This window comes from Mirounga leonina, unplaced genomic scaffold (assembly GCF_011800145.1).
Source record: "Mirounga leonina isolate KUSES-001 unplaced genomic scaffold, KU_Mleo_1.0 Mir_204, whole genome shotgun sequence".
Classification (NCBI taxonomy): domain Eukaryota; kingdom Metazoa; phylum Chordata; class Mammalia; order Carnivora; family Phocidae; genus Mirounga; species Mirounga leonina.
In genome coordinates, this window is record NW_023270513.1 from 24,263,541 (window position 1) to 24,280,925 (window position 17,385).

A 17,385-nucleotide genomic window follows, 5' to 3' on the forward strand; every position below is an offset into this window, starting at 1 on the left:
AGTTTTTCCCCATTGAGAATGATATTCACTGTGGCTTTTTGTATATGGCTTTTATGATATTGATATATGTTCCCTCTATATCTACACACTGAAGAGTTTTAATCAAGAAAGGATGCTGTACTTTGTCAAATGTTTTTTCTGCATCTATTGAAAGGATCATATGGTTCTTGTCCTTTCATTTATTTGTGTAGTATATCACATTGATTGATTTGCAGATGATGAACCATGCTTGCAACCCAGGAATAAATCCCACATGGTCATGCTGGATAATCCTTTTAATGTACTGTTGGATACTATTGGTTAGTATTTTGTTGAGAATTTTTGCATCCATGTTCATCAGGGATATTAGCCTATAATTCTGCTTTTATGTGGGATCTTTGTCTGGTTTTGGGATCAAGGTAATATTGGCCTCATAGAAAGAGTTTGGAAGTTATCTTTTCATTTCTATTTTTTGAAACAGCTTCAGAAGAATAGGTATTAATTCTCCTTTAGATGCATGGTAGAATACACCTGGAAGACATCCAGGCCTGGACTCTTGTTTGTTGGAAGATTTTTGATTACTGCTTAAATTTTTTTGCTGGTTATGGGTCTGTTCTGGTTTTCTATTTCTTCCTGTTTCAGTTTTGGTAGTTTTACATCTCTGGGAATACATCTATTTCTTCCAAATTGTCTAATTTTCTGGCATATAGTTGCTCATAATATGTTCTTATAATTGTTTGTATTTCCTCGGTATTGGTTTTGATCTCTTCTCTGTCACTCATGATTTTATCTATTTGGGCCCTTTCTCTTTTCTTTTTAATAAGTCTGGCCAGGGGTTTATCAATCTTATTAATTCTTTCAAAGAACCAGCTCCTAGAAAATCTTACTTTTTAAAGCATGCAAATTTTATTCCTTTAAGTTTCCTAATCTTATACAGATTACTTTTGTCATCAGAGTAATAATATGACAGTTTTCTGGGGAATTTTGGCATTAAAATTTCCACAGAAAGATATCATTTTCTCCAGTTCTATCATTAGATAATTTATTACATAACTTAATTTGTCTTTTCCTTATCTGGCATGCTTTAAAAAGGAGTGAGAACATGGCCTCTCTCAGTTGGTAATATAAAAAGTATAATTTTGATTTGGGTTTTAGTGAATCCACTTGTGCATTTACAAATAGTTGCAACAAACAAATTAAATAAGTAAGAAAACAAAATAGTCTTGTACATGTTATAGTTTCAGACATGTTATTTAGGTACCCATACCCAATAATATCTCCACAGGTACAGAAGGGGACTTTCAACTTCTTTTCATTCATTCATTCAGTAATTCATTCATTCAATGACATTGTACTGAATTATGGGCCTACTTTGTGCCTGTACTTATTCTAAACATTAGAGGAAATACAGAAAGAAAGAAAGAAAGAAAGAAAGAAAGAAAGAAAGAAAGAAAGAAAGAAAGAAAGAAAGAAAGAAAGAAAGGAAGGAAGGAAGGAAGAAAGAAAGGAAGGAAGAAAGAAAGAAAGGGAAAGTTTACAGTTTAATGAAGCAGATTGAGAAAGGTAAACAAGTAGTAATGATCTCACAGTGTAAGTTCTATGATATAGTAGTAAGAAGGGGTCGCCTGGGTGGCTCAGTCAGTTAAGTGTCCAACTGGTGATTTTGGCTCAGGTCATGATGTCATGGGTTGTGAGATTGAGCCCTGTGTAGTCTACATGCTCAGTGTAGATTCTGCTTGGCATTTTCTGCCTTTTCCTCTCCCTCTACCCCTCTCCCTACTCACGTTTTTTCTCTCTCTCTTTCTCTCTAAAATAAATAAATAAATACAATCTTAAAAATGCATACAATCTATGTATGATGCATACAATCTTAAAAAAAAAGAAGTAAGAAGGAATTTCTAGATCATGGTGTGACTGGGGGACAAGAGGAATTTAGGGGATTTTGATAGGAAAATATTTGGTAACTTATCAATATAATTAGCTGATTTAATTGGTATGTATGGAGTTCCTCATTCAACTCCACCCTGTCCTGCTCTAACCTTTATTTAGTTAGCACTAAATATATTAAAAACTTAAGCAAATACTTTCATGTTAGAAGTTATAAGTTAGCTTGTACCTACAGAGAGCTACAGAATCATAAATACCCCAAAAATTGGGAATCAACAATCTCATATTAAGTTTTTGGAATTAAAATATATCATTGTTACTACCCAAGAATTGCACTACTAAGTATTCATCCAAAGGATTCATAGTGATTCAAAGGGGCACATGCACCCCAGTGTTTATAGTAGCAATGTCCACAATAACCACAATATGGAAAGGGCCCAGATGTCTATCAACAAATGAATGGATAAAGAAAATGTGGCATTTATGTGCAATGGAATATTATTTAGCCATCAAAAAGAATGAAATCTTGCCATTTGCAGTGATGTGGCTGGAACCAGAGGGTATTATGCTAAGCAAAATAAGTCAGCCAGAGAAAGACAAATACCGTATGATTTCACTCATATGTGGAATTTAAGCAACAAAACAGATGAACATGGGGGACAGGAAGGAAAATTAAAATAAGATGAAAACAGAGATGGAGGCAAACCATAAGAGACTCTTAACTATAAGAAACAAACAGGGTTGCTGGAGAGGAGGTGGAGGGTGATGGGGTAATTGGGTGATGGGCATTAAGGAGGGCACTTGATGTAATGATCACTGGATATTATATGCAACTAATGAACCACTAAATTCTACCTCTGAAACTAATAATACAGTATACGTTAACTAAATTGAATTTAAATTAAAAAAAATAAAAATATATGATCATTGGAGTCCAGAGGTAGTAAAGGCTTTAGTTCTATGACTTCCTCAACTCACAAAACCATTAATACTCTACTTTTACCTATGAGAAAACTTCTTTTAGCATGATTTTACAGGGTTATATTATGGGGTTGGGAGGTTGTAAGATAATTATTTGCTTCTAAACCCCTGTAGCCTTCCTCATCTAAAGGATGCATTTAGCATTTAATACCAGTAAAACATCCAACATGAACTTGAGATTTATGAAGCCAGAGACCACAAATTATACTTATTTTTGCCCCTCACTGATTCAGTCACATTCTCTTGCATATAGTAGACTTGAAAAAATATCTGTTGTTTTTTAATAACCTGGAAAAAGAGATAGCAACCCAGGAAGTATGATATAGGAGTGAATTGATTTGAATCTGTGCTTTAAGAGCACAAAGACAAAAAAAAAAAAAAAAAAAAAAGTAGCTGCCAAGATTGCTGCTTAAAAATATGGAGGCAGCATTTTCCTATTCCAGGATTAGTGTTCAGGTTCATCACATATTAACAAGAAAAAATCCTTACATTCCATCCACTAGAGGGCAATCAATACATTTTATACAGACATTTCCCCCTACCCTCACAGGAAATCTAGTAACTTTAAGGGATTCAGATAAATACAAATAAGGAGGTATGTATGGAACTCTTCTCACCAAAAATAGCACTGTAGTCTCTTTTGGACTCCCTTCATGGACAGTAGGACTGGAAAAAGCCAACCAAAGGTGAGCTAGACCTCTTCTTTTGGCGTTACTTAGCTAAGTGTCTTCCAGAGACTGAATATAGCTCAGTAAAGAAGCATATACTTGTGGGTAAAGAAACATTTACCTGAGATAAATGAGATTTCACTTAAGTGAAGTAGCATTTGAGTTTGTCACAGAGTTCACTATATCCACTGCCTCTGGCAGGAAGCAGTGGCAATACATATACAGATACAAGTATTGTATATAATGCTTGTCAAGCCATCTTGGTTACTAGACTATTTCTCTTCTGATAACTTTTTCTACTAAAAATACCTCTCTAGCTTTTGCTAACACTGATGTCATGAATGCAAAAATAGCTTAAGGAAGAGAACTTTAACACTTTTATGATTAATAGAATATCAAAAGGGTTTGGAATCAGAAAACAAAAAACAAAAAACAAAAAAATCCCATGAACTGCTGTTACAGGGAGCACACATATCAGGTATGTTTGACCCTGTGGACATTATTCTGGAGGCTTTAGTATTTTGGGAAATCTTCTATTAATTCATTGTATTGGAGTGAGATACCAAATCAGTTGTGGGCCACTAGTTTCTCTCCTATGAATGGGTATGATACATTCCCATTTCATGTTTGGCTTTATGAAGTTCTCACAAATAAAAAAAAAAATAAAAATAAGATTCTTCAGAATATCAAGGAGAGATCTTCCTTCAAAACTGACTATGAAACCATATGTGCACATGGCATTGTTTTACTCATTTACATATTATAAAGTTGTAGATGTGTTCCTCCACAAACTAAGGACACTGTTATATAGTAACATCTTTCTTAGGAGTTTAACAAAACTTTTAGAAACGTATACATTCAAAGTATATTAGGTTTGCTGAAAAAATGAAAATTAATCATAATTCTCAAATAACTTTACAAAATAAAGATACTAGAATTTATGGAAATTGCTTTGTGAGACTAATTCTTAATATTTTCTTAATTTAATGACAGTGTTTATTCAGACTGAGCTGGTTGACACTTCCTTAGATACCTTAGGATTCTTTTCTTACGAAACATCTATTAAAATGAATGTAGCAAACTTGTTTCAAGATTTCCATTGATATAATATGAATTTCTAAGCTCTAGCTTTCCTCTAGATTTAGGTTATCTAATATCTGGAAGTATAGGCACATACTAACACATCTATTTGTATCCATTCCTAACTTCCTCAATGCTTCTAATTTTAAATCTAAGCTAATGCTTCTAATTTTATTTCTAAGGTAAACAAATATATTTGGCACTTTTGCTATCACTTGTATATAGTGACCTCTTTCTGGATAGTTTTAGACTCCCTGCTTGACATAAAGGTTACAAAGAGGGATAAATAGACATCTGTGTTATACTGGAATAAACATTGGCCTTGAAATTAGATGCATGGGCTTGACTCATGGCACTTAACTCTTAGATTAACTTAGTGACATTGAGCAAGTGTCCAACCTTTCTGAGACTCTCATTTTTCATTTAAAAAAGAAGATAACAGTAGTTACCTCTTTGGGATGTTGGGGGGCTTTAAAATATACAGTACATAATTAGTAGTGGATTCTTCCTCTTAGCTAAACCTACATGTTCAAGTATGTCAACAAGATTTTGTTTGCCTTTTGGTCCTTTTCTACCCCCACCTCCACTGTTCCATAAAACCTTAGACAAAGTTTTCAATAGCCTATATATTTTCTCTTCTTTAAAACTAGAAAACACATGGTACTAAGTGTCAAAGATAGATAAATACATACATACATACATACATACATACATACATACATACATTACAATATGGCAAATCCATCTATTTTTATTTTATCATAATAATTTAATTTAATTCTACAAACTTTATTAAGTGTCTTTGATGTAAAAAAACAAAACACACTGTGCTGGTCTCAGGAGAAAAAGAAAGTTATTTTTCTGTTCTTGAGGAACTCATGATCTAGTGGGGGAGAGTGACACCTGCATCATGACTCTGGTTCAAGGTTGACTGGAGTAAGCATTATCACATGGGTGCAAATAAGGTGTTTAGGGATATGTGTCTTCATCCGTTTTGAATTTTTAGTAGTACAAGCCTAGAAGGGACAGAAGCGGGGTGCCTGGGTGGCTTAGCCATTAGGGGTCTGCCTTCTGATCAGGTCATGATCCCAGGGTCCTGAGATCAAGCCCCGCATCGCGCTCCCTGCTCCGCGGGAAGCCTGCTTCTTCCTCTCCCACTCCCCCTGCTTGTGTTCCCTCTCTTGCTGTGGCTCTCTCTGTCAAATAAATAAATAAAATCTTAAAAAAAAATAGAAGGGACAGAAGCCAGGCTTTCTTCTGATCAAAGACATGGAAATTACTATGAGGAGTTAGGCAAATATAAGATTGCATCAATCTCTTTCTCTAATCACTGAATTATTGTTTAGTTAAATTGTCTATAAAACAGAACATTTTTAGTGCCATGCACTGTTCCATCAATTTTAGTACAATGTTGTTTCCCTGTCATATTCCCATCAATGTCTAAAGCCACATTACTTCTTTTTCAGTTAAACATCTCTGTTGATGACTGCCCTAAGTGGTACAAAGCACTCCTGTGGTGAATTGTCACTATACTGCACTCTTACCTGCCCTGTAGTCACCATTACCTGAAAGGGACAATACCTAATGCAGAAATACCTAGTGATAGCCTTAGGGACACCTGTAGAGGCAGTCATCAAATCTGAGTAGTAATCCAGGGAGCAGTTGTGGGTTGCACTGAGGCTGTTAGCTACTTACGCTGCATTGGCAGTCTCCAGAATTGTCTTGGACTCCATAGGTTACAGAGAGTAGAGCTTCTTTTTTACCTTCACATTTTTCATGCTACACTAAGAAAAGAGTGTACACTACACTCTATGCATTGTACACTAAATGTAGTATATATTACATTTAGGAAAATAGTTAAATTCAGGTGTCTTGTGTATTTCCCTGTCACTTTCATGTATTGGTGATCTACTGCTTTGAGTTTTCCTCAGAAGGAATGGTGCTTAGAAATTGTGTTTTACTTTGGTTTGGATTTCCCTCTAGGAATTTACTTTGATAATAAAGGTTTTCATATATAACATTCACATACATGTAAAGTTGTTGGACCATTATGTCAGGAACTTACATTGTGTTTTTTTCAAACTTAAGAAATTATTGAGGAAAGTATGTATCTAGATAATATACATAAATGTTTATTTGTAAATATGTATGCATTTCCACATATATTGAAAAAAATGTTTTTTTTTTTTTCCTGCCAGAAATATTTCTCTTCCAAAACCATATTGTATGCTGGTAGTATGTGCCAGTCTCCATAGAGGAAATGACCTAGATTATGACCAGGAAAACCCCTGGCGATTGGCTATTTGGGCTTTCAGTTTCTAATCTGTTGATAATAATTTTTGGCCTAACTGCCTCATCAGAATGTTGTTAAAAGCAACCAAGTAATGTTTGTGAAAATATTTAGAAAATATAAAGCTCTGCAAAAAGTGATCAGACAAGAAAGGAATATCACTTTTTGCTACAGACGATTATATTTTCCCACTTGGCACAACAACCCTGTAAAGTAAGTACTGTTATCTTCATTTACAGTGAGGAAATGAGAGTTTAAGTCATACAAATTAATACAACTAGTAAGGGAAAGAGCTGGGCTTTGACCCCTGGGAGAGCTGATTACAAAGCTAGCTAATACTGCCTCCCAGCAACCAAAAAAAATTAACAGTTTCTAAGAGCAAAATAAAATTGAGTTTCTCACTGTTACCAAAGTCTGATCTCTCTTGAGTTTGGTGGCATATGGCAGGGGGCAAGGGTTGGTTGATTATGCAATCATTTGAATAGGAATTTAGCTTCAGAGGGTACTGTGGTTAAAAAATGTCTACAAAATTTAGATTAAAATGTGCAGATTGAAATATGATATAGGTGTGGCAATGGCACAGTATCCAGCATGCCTTGTTTTTTTAGGATGGTGAAATATAACATATCAGTATATCAATAAACTTAACACAAAAACTTTTTTTCCCTTTAAATAAATGCTTACATGCACACACACACACACACACATACGCAGCTTTTAATTTATGGATATGGTTGCTCTGCAAAAATGACTGATACAGTAAAGAATAAAAACAGACTTTTCTTATATGTCTCAACATTCTTGATATTAATTTAAATGCAATAATTATGAGCATGCTTTCTTATGAACGTACAGTGCATCACATCTGCAGTATCTTAGCAATACTAAAGCACAGTGGCTATGTGCTCTTAACATTAGCAAGCTACATTCAGAAAGACATTCCAAATATATGCATGGTGCCAATAAGTAGGATAGCGTAAAGTAGGAGACAAAGGATTTTAAAAAGCAAACAGAGAAAATATTATCCTGAACTCCAAAAACAAGTAGAAATCTGAAATTACCATTTTTTCCATAGTGACTCAATATATGGGGATAAGAGTATTAATTCACAGAAGGACACCAAATTCTTGTTGGAGATTTTGCTTCTTTGAGATGATTTTTTTTTTCTTAAGTGAGGAGTAAATACGCACAAAAACATTATTCTTAAGCATTTCACTTCATCAGAATTCACTAGAGGAAATCTGAAGGTTTCATTATTTTTGAAGAGTACATTAATAAAACCACCACACATTTATTTTTAATACTATGTATATGCATTATTCTGATAGTCAGTTGCAAAACCAACATATCAATCCTGAAATTAAAAATGTACTAGGACAAATTGGTGTGTTCTAGCCACCACAGGCCAAGCTGAACAATACACTTTCTGCTTGGAATACAGGACTGAACTATCCTACAAATGAAAAATGGTAGCAACCACTAAAGTGGCAAGAAGCTGGATCTTAATTGTCATCTGAATAAAAAGAATACATTTCTACATACCAAATATTGTTTCTCTCCAGCCCTGTAATTTCTTGTTTTCTTCACAAGTATCCCCTCCCCAAAGCAAGCTTGCAACCATGTCACCTGTGCTTACATTGTCCATTTATGAAAATCTTGACACAATGTTTATAGCTCAGACAACACAGAACTAGCAATGGCAATCTTTTTGTTTAGTTTAGTTTCCCTCTCTGCATATATAACAAAACATTAAAAAATACTTGGAATCAAATTGTGTTGCTAACTTATTGCTCCATGAAGTAACATACCACACTAGGTTGCATCAGTTCTCCAGGCCGAATCCAGCTTCCCTCAGTGGCTCTTGTGCCCCGGGGAGAGATAATGTATCTGTTTCATTTATGAGTAGAAAAATAAATGGTTTTGCCCTTAAAAAATGTAGAGGACTAGGTGAAGAGCTCAGGACAACTTGCTTTTTACTCCCTTAAGCAGCAAGACCTTTTTAATCCTCCCCATTCCTTCCTCCACTAATTTTGCATGAGCTATGCTTTTAGTCACATAAGATGATAAATGTTTGAAATAGTCCAATAAGGCTGAGCTAATAAGAGTGTTGTCATGAAAACTGTGCACTATAGCTAAAAGGCAGGACCCAAACTTCTGAGGACAGTTAGGGTTTATACTTTCTTTCCTCAATGCTGCTGATGTAGCAGTACACATTTAGGCCTTTTCAGCACTGGGGCTTAGTCAATGAAGAGACAATTTCTCATCTAGTGTTGATAATATTTTTGATTGCCCTTAGAGAAGGTTTTAGCCATTTCCTCTGTGTTGTAGGTCTCTGAGCATTCCCTGTGCAGCAGTTGTGTGCCAAGCCTGTTCCTACAGTGTCACACTATGAACTGTGACTGTTAATAAACGATTTGCTGTGTGTCCTTTTACAAGTTGTTATACTTCCTCAGGTAGAGAAGAATACATGGAGGGGTGAAGCATGAAACTAATAGTTTTATACCTTGTTAGGGAAAATCATGTAACTTCCAGAGAGGCAGTTTCTAATGCTTGCTTTAATCAGCTAGGACAGATAAAAACATAATAGATTAAAATTAGTTGATCAGCAATAATTACATTCATCAATTTTTTGGTTTATATATTTTGGTTTATGTATTTATTTTTTGGAGTTTATAAAAGGCGCCCATCGTTGCACACCCTTTGGGCACAATTAAAGAAGTCAATTAAAAGTTTGGTGTAGTTGAAGTGTTGGTTTTATCTACTTCAATAAATCTTTTCTATTTCAAACCATCCTCGTGGCACAGTTCAATATGAAGCTTCAATGTCTACTATATGGTTCCTCTCTTCTTTTTAAAATTGGCTGGTGCGAAGGTGAATGCTGGTCTGAATGCCTACCATCTTTTCTCTTTGATCTGAACTGCCCCCCCATCAAACCCATTAAAGTATTACAGAAATCAAGAATGGAAGTTGGTATTTAAAATTCTTATTTTACACATCATAGCACATCAACATAAGAATGGTTTATGGGCAACTATATATAGTCATATAATGGGAAAAAATGAGAGCCATCTTACATAGTATAACAAATCAAATTATGTATTCCATGGTCTGACTTGGTGGGAAAGAAAGAACGGAGGAAGGAGGAAAAGGAGGAAAGGAAGGAAGGAAATAAGGGAAAAAAAAAAAGCCAAATCAGTTTTTTATCCTGTAGAAGTAATTTCAGAATACTTTGAAATTATTACATCACAGTAAGTTGACAAACTTCTGTTAATGATACTAAGATCTTATGTAATTCCTTTGGTACATTAAAACAAATTTGCCTCTCTGTCACGCTCTTTCTCATAAATCAACATATGGTTTCTCAAAATAAAATAGAAGAAAGTCTCATTTTTGTGGGAGGTTTTTGGGCGCTCATGGGGTAAGAGAGGAAGAGGTAAAATATGATTGCTGAATTATTATTTTAATTGTGCAACAAACTAAATCACTCATGTGGTGAGCTAATGCAGGTAATAAAATGGCAGAAATAACTGTACTACCTATGTACAATTATGTTCAACTATGGATATGTTGATATTTAGGTTATAAATATATGGCCTGTCTATAAAAACATGAAATGGAATAGACAGTTGAATATTAACCATTGAAGAAAGGCAGGTAAGATAATTTGGATTTGGGACCAAGGGACTCTATAATCTACCTTAGATGCATACATTAGTCAAATCAACCAGATATATAGAGCAAAATTGTATTTTGCCCTATAGAAAGTCTCAGTAAAGATACAATTTTCTTAGTTCAATGTAATGATTGTGTTTTCAAACTGGCGATTAATTTCAATGATCAAACTGACTGGATCAACAAGAAAAAAATCCTATATTATTCCCTAATAGCCATAGTCTCAGTGAGGATCCAGTTTTCTTAGTCCATGTCTCTAATTGTCTTTTCATCTCACCCATTTCTTTCAAGTGCTGAGCAGCTGGACATGTGGTAATTTGTGCTGTTAGTATCTAACACAGTGGTTAGCAGCATATGTGGATGTCTTTGATAAAAGCCTCTCAAACCATCAGGAAAATCAAAAGGGATATTGCCTCAGCTTTGTATAGGATACCAGATGCTATCAATTTACATATTCCAGGTTTTGTAGATTAGAATTTTCACAAATACTCCAATTTAGTATTTATGTAAAGATCTCTAAAATTTTTTTATCTATTCAGTTTCTGAAAAGGACAATGGGTAATTTAATTCAGTCACTTCTTCATTGTCTTCATGATAAAGAGTAGTTATCAACAAAACAAAAGCAACAAAAACCAAAAGCAATCAAATGGCAAACTGTATTTCTGATTTTAAAATTGCATAGCCATTCCAGGATCTGTTTATGTCACCTGTTTTGGTTGATGCTAATCTTACATCAAATTACTGATTGATTCATCAACTCTGTCAAGCAATCATTCATCTAGTGGAAAATTTTGTTGTAATAGTTGATGGACTGAATTGACCATAAATTCCAGACAATATTTAATCACTTCAATATCACCACTTATATACATATGCAAATATATTTTAGGTGTTATTCTTAAGCTATGCCCATGAGGAAAAAAAAATGAAATCAGTCATTCTAGTATTTTTAGCAACCTTAGGTATCAGAGAAAATCTATCTAGAGTCATCGATATGACTGAATTGTGGTTTAGCCAGAAACTGGTCAGATAGTCGAACATGAGGCTCAATAATGTGGCAGTGCCAGAAAAGAACAAATAAAAAGAAAAAAACTTATGTTATTTAAGAATATAATGGCCAGTTTTCTAACTCATGACATATATGACATGTAATATGTATGTCTTAACATATGTATGATTTTCATCTTGTTCAATTCAGCACTTACTTAGAAAATCCCATAATTTAACATTCAAAATACAAAGGATTTTTAGTTGCTCTAAAAGATACTTCTGTGTGTGACTCCAAAGCTTTCCATCTCATCAAAATTTAAAAAAAGAAACTTTTAACATTTATATCATCATTTTGGAGAACAATGAAATAACTACAAAACTATTGAATATAGGGTTATTGAATAATACATAAGATCAGGTGAAAATTGAGGTCACAGATTATGAAGTTAGCCATTGTATATAGATCATAGTAGCAGTGACACAAGTAGAATTAGATATTTCTTAAAGAGCCCAATTCCATTCTCTCAGATGATTTTGTCTTGTTGGACCAAGTTACTATGCTGGCCTATATGATAGTTCACACCTCTTATGTGTATCCAAAAACAGCCAGGGGTGCTACTGAGGCAGCTGTTGCTGATAGTGGTGGTGGTGGTATTGGTAGCAAGCATGACGTTTTAATAAGAATTCACTACAAATTCAAATGAACAGAAAATTAAAAAAAAAAAAAAACAACATCCCTGCATTTCTTAGGATATAAACCAGCAGTTAATGCACTTCAAGTAAGGTAAAAATATTTCCTAGTCAGCACCATAATTTTCTTTATTCAGTAAAGAGAAACAGCCACCAACAAACACACTGTTAGCTAAGCCTATACCTGAATAGCTGAGCCAAGTATTCCCCAAAGTATCTTCTGTCTCATTCTTAGAATTAATGCATTGTAACTAAGAAATGATGCAGCTAATAAGATAAAGAAAGCTTAATGTAGAGCCAATATTTTTTTTTAAAGATTTTAATTCCAATTAGTTATCATATAGTGTAACATTAGTTTCAGATGTGCAATATAGTGATTCAACACTTCCATACAACAGCCGGTGCTCATCACAACAAGCACATCACAAATTGAGCACTACTTAATTTCTATCACCTGGTTCACCCATCCCGCCACCCACCTCCCCTCTGGTATCCATCAGTTTGTTCTCTATAGTTGAGAGTCTATTTCTCGGTTTCTCTCTCTCTCTCTCTTTTTCTTTCTCTTTGCTCATGTGTTTTATTTCTTAAATGACACATATGAGTGAAATTATACAGTATTTGTCTTTCTCTGACTATTTCACTTAAGATAATATTCTCTAGCTCCATCCATGTCACTGCCAATGGCAAGATTTCAATCTTTTTATGGCTGAGTAATATTCCATTATATATATATATATATATATATATATATATATATATATATATATATATCTTGGTGTGTATCTTCTGTATCTATTCATAAATTGGTGGACACTTGGGCTGCTTCCATATCTTGACTATTGTAAATAATACTGCTATAAACACTGGGGTACATGTGTCCCTTTGAATCAGTATTTTTGTATCCTTTAGGTAAATGCCTAGTAGTACAATTGCTGAATCATAGGGTAGTTCTATTCTTAACTTTTTGAAGAACTCTATACTGTTTTCCAGAGTTGCTTCACCAGACTACATTCTAAACAACAGTGCATAGGGGTTCTCTTTTCTCCACATCCTTGTCAACACCTCTTGTTTCTTGTGTTGATTTCAGCCATTCTGACAGATGTTAGGTGATATCTCATTGTAGTTTTCATACGTATTTCCCTGATGATAAGTGATGAGCATCTTTTCATGTATCTGTTGGCCATCTGGATATCTTTGGAGAAAGGTCTTTTCATGTCTTCTGCCCATTTTTAATCGGATTATTTGTGTTTGGGGTGTTGAGTTTGGTAAGTTCTTTATATATTTTGGATACTAACCCTTTATTAGGTATGTCATTTGCAAATACCTTCTCTCATTCCATAGGTTGCCTTTTAGTTTTGTTGAATGTTTCCTTTATCGTACAGAAGCTTTTTATTTTCATGCAGTCCCAACAGTTTATTTTTGCTTTTGTTTCACTTGCCTCAAGAAACATATCTAGAAAGAAGCTGCTACAGCTAATGTCAAAGAAATGACTGCCTATATTTACTTCTAGAATTTTTATGGTTTCAGGATTCACATTTAGGTCTTTAATCCATTTTAAATTGAATCCATTTTTGAATTTATGTATAGTCTCAGAGGTCCAGTTTCATTCTTTTTCATGCCTCTGTCCAATTTTCCCAACACCATTTGTTGAAGAGACTGTCTTTTTCACATTGCATATTCTTTCATGCTTTGTCAAAGATTAATTCACCAAAGAGTTGTGGGTTCATTTCTGGGTTTTCTATTCTGGTCTATTGATTTTTTGTCTGTTTTTGTGTTAGTACTGTTGTTTTTTGTTTGTTTGTTTGTTTTTTTTTTTTTAGTACCATGCTGTTTTGATCACTACAGCTTTGTAATATAACTTGAAGTCCAGAATTGTGATGCCTCCAGCTTTGCTTTGCTTTTTCAAGATCGCTTTCACTATTTGAGGTCTTTTGTGATTCCATACAAATTTTAGCATTATTTATTCTAAGTGTGTGAAAAATGCTGGTGATATTTTGATAGGTATTGCATTAAATGTGTAGTGTTTCATTTCTTGTTCTTTTTCTATCTCCTTTAGGTGTAAATTAGGTTGTTTATTTAATATTTTTCTTGCCTCTTGAGGTAGGCCTTTGTTGCTATCTACTTCCCTCTTAAGACCACTTTTGTTGCATATGTAAGGTTTTGGACCATTGTGTCTTCATTTTCATTTATCTCCATGTATTTTTCTATTTCTTCTTTGATTTCCTGGTTGACCCATTCACGTATAGTAGCATGTTGTTTAACTTCCATGTATTTGTGGTCTTTCCACATTTTTTCTTGTGGTTGACTACTGGTTTCATAGTGTTGTGGTCAGAAAAGGTGCCTGGTATTATTTCAGTCATTTTGTATTTGTTGAGGCCTGATTTGTGACCTAATATGTGATCTATTATGGAGAATTTCCTTTGTGCATTTAAGAAGAATGTGTATTCTTCTGTTTTAGGATGGAATGTTCTGAATATATCTGTTAAGTCCATCTGGTCCAGTGTCATTCAAATCCATTGTTTGCTTATTTATGTTCTGTTTAAATCATCTGTCCATTGACATAAGTAGAATGCTAAAGTCCCCTACTATCATTGTATTATTATTAATGATTTCCTTTATTTTTGTTATTGTTTTATATATTTGGGTACAACTATTTTGGGTGCATAAATATTTACAATTGTTAAATCTTCTTGTTGGATTGTCCCCTTTATTGTGATATAGTGCCCTTCTTCATTTCTTATTACAGTCTTTGTTTTCAAGTCTGGTTTGTCCAATACAAATATTGCTATTCCAGATATCTTTTGACATCCATTTGTGTGATAAATGTTTCTCCATCCCCTCACTTTCAATCTTCAGATCTAAAATGAGTCTCTTGTAAGCAGCATATACTTTTTTTTTTTTTTAATCTACTCAGACACCCTGTCTGTTGTTTGGAGTTTTTAGTCCATTTACATTCATAGGAATTATTTATAGATATGTATTTAGTGCCATTTTATTACTTATTTTGTCAAGGTCCCTGTACTATTTCTCTGATCTTTTCTCGTCTTTGTCACTTTTGGTCTCTCCTTTGCACTGAAAGACTCCCTTTAATATTTCTAGCATGGCTGCTGTAGTGGTCATGAACTCTTTTATTTATTTATTTATTTTTTAAGGTTTATTTATTTATTTGAGAGAGACAGAGAGAGTGAGTTGGAAGATGGGCAGAGGGAGAGAATCTCAAGCAGACTCCCCACTGAGCATGGAGCCCAACACAGGGCTGGATCCTTACCACCCTGAGATTATGACCTGAGCTGAAATCAAGAGTCAGAGGCTTAACCAACTGAGCCACCCAGGCACCCCATGAACTCCTTTAGTTTTTATTTGTCTGGGAAACACTTTATCTCTCCTTCTATTCTTAATAACTACCTTGCTGGATAGAGTATTCTTGGCTGCAGGTTTTTCCCATTCCTCACTTTCAATATATCATGCCACTCCCTCTGGCTTGCCAAGTTTCTGTTGAGAAATCTCTAGCTAGTGTTATGGGTCAACCCTTGTATGTTAAGAACTTCTTTTGTCTTGCTGCTTTTAAGATTGTTTCTTCATCACTATGTTTTGTAAATTTAATTACAATATATCCTGGTGTTGGCCTGCTTTTGTTGATTTTGATGGGGGTTCTCTGTGCCTCCTGGATCTAGATATCTGTTTCCTTCTCCAGATTAGGAAATTTTTCCTTTATTATTTCTTCTTATATATTTTCTGACCCCTTTTCTCTCTCTTCTTCTTCCAGGACTCCTATAATATGAATGTTATTTGTTTGATGGAATCACTGAGTTCCCTATGTCTATTCTCATTTTACGTTATTTTTCTTTGTCTTTTGTTCAGCTTCATTGTTTTCATTCCTTTGTCTTCTACATCACTAATTCATTCTTCTGCTAATTCCAGCCTGCTGCTCTTTGCAACAAGTATGTTTGTAGTATTGTTTATTGCACTCTTCATCTCTGACTGATCCTTTTTTAACTCATTTATGTATGTGGTAAGGTCTCACTATGTCTTCCATTCTTTTCTCAATTCTAGTGAGTACCCTTATGATTGTTGCTTTAAATTCTCCATCAAACATGTTACATATATCTGTTTCATCTAGATCTCTGGCAGTGGCTTTATCTTGTTTCATTTGGGATATATTCCTCTGTCTTTGCATTTTGTCCAAGTCTCTGCCTTTTTCTGTGTGTTAGAAATGCCTGGAAGTAATGACTTTATGAAGAAGAGGTCATGTAGTGCCCAGGGTCTGGAGCTGTGTTTTCAGTGTGTGATGCATACACTCTGCTGTTGTTTCTTAGCTGTTCTATCCTGTGAGCTAGTCATGTGTAGAGGCTCTTCTTGCCTGCAGTGGGCAGTTTTTGGTCCCTGGCCTGCATGAAGTGAGTTTAAACTAGGTGTGCTCTGGTGTTCTTTTGAAATGAGACCTGATTTCTCCTCCACCAGAACTGAAGCCCTGTAGCACTCTCTGGTAGGGAGATGCGAGTGGGCAGGGGTTTGTGACTGTCTTCTCAGGGAGAGGTCCACCATACTGGGACTGTGGAAACTTGACTGAGAAGGTAGTCTCACCAGAGTGCAGGGAGTGGGCTTCATGTAAGCAAATTAGGCAGCCAGTGTCGGTGATGTGCTTCTTGTAGGTGCTTTTTGTTTATGGTGAGGGGCTTAGAGGGAAATGGGGCTTGCTAGCTCCTTTGTTCTTGGAAAGGGTCTCTATTAAAGCTGCCTCTCAAGGACACTCTGAGAAGAGTGAATAAACTCACACCTGTGTGCTCCAGGCATTCTTCAGGTCACTGTTTTCATGCTGTCTGCCCTCCGGTTGTTTTCCTCCCTGTTCTCCAGGAGCACCACAGTGCTCTCTGGGCTCTATCCCAGCCCAGCCCACTGAATTTTAAAATTCCAGGTGTTAAGCCCCACTAGTTGCAAGAACCCATGAAATTCAGCCCTTTTCATTTTCCAAGCCAATGGTTTTAGGGAAACATTCTCCTTGTGCATTCTTCTGCATACTCCTCTCTGCCTCTTTCTCACCCTTCTCTGTGACCTCAGCTCCCTCCCTTCCACAGCACCCATGATCTGTTTCTCCCCTACTCCATGTTTCTGCACTTCCTATGTTCTTTGATGTGGCCTTCCCTCTCC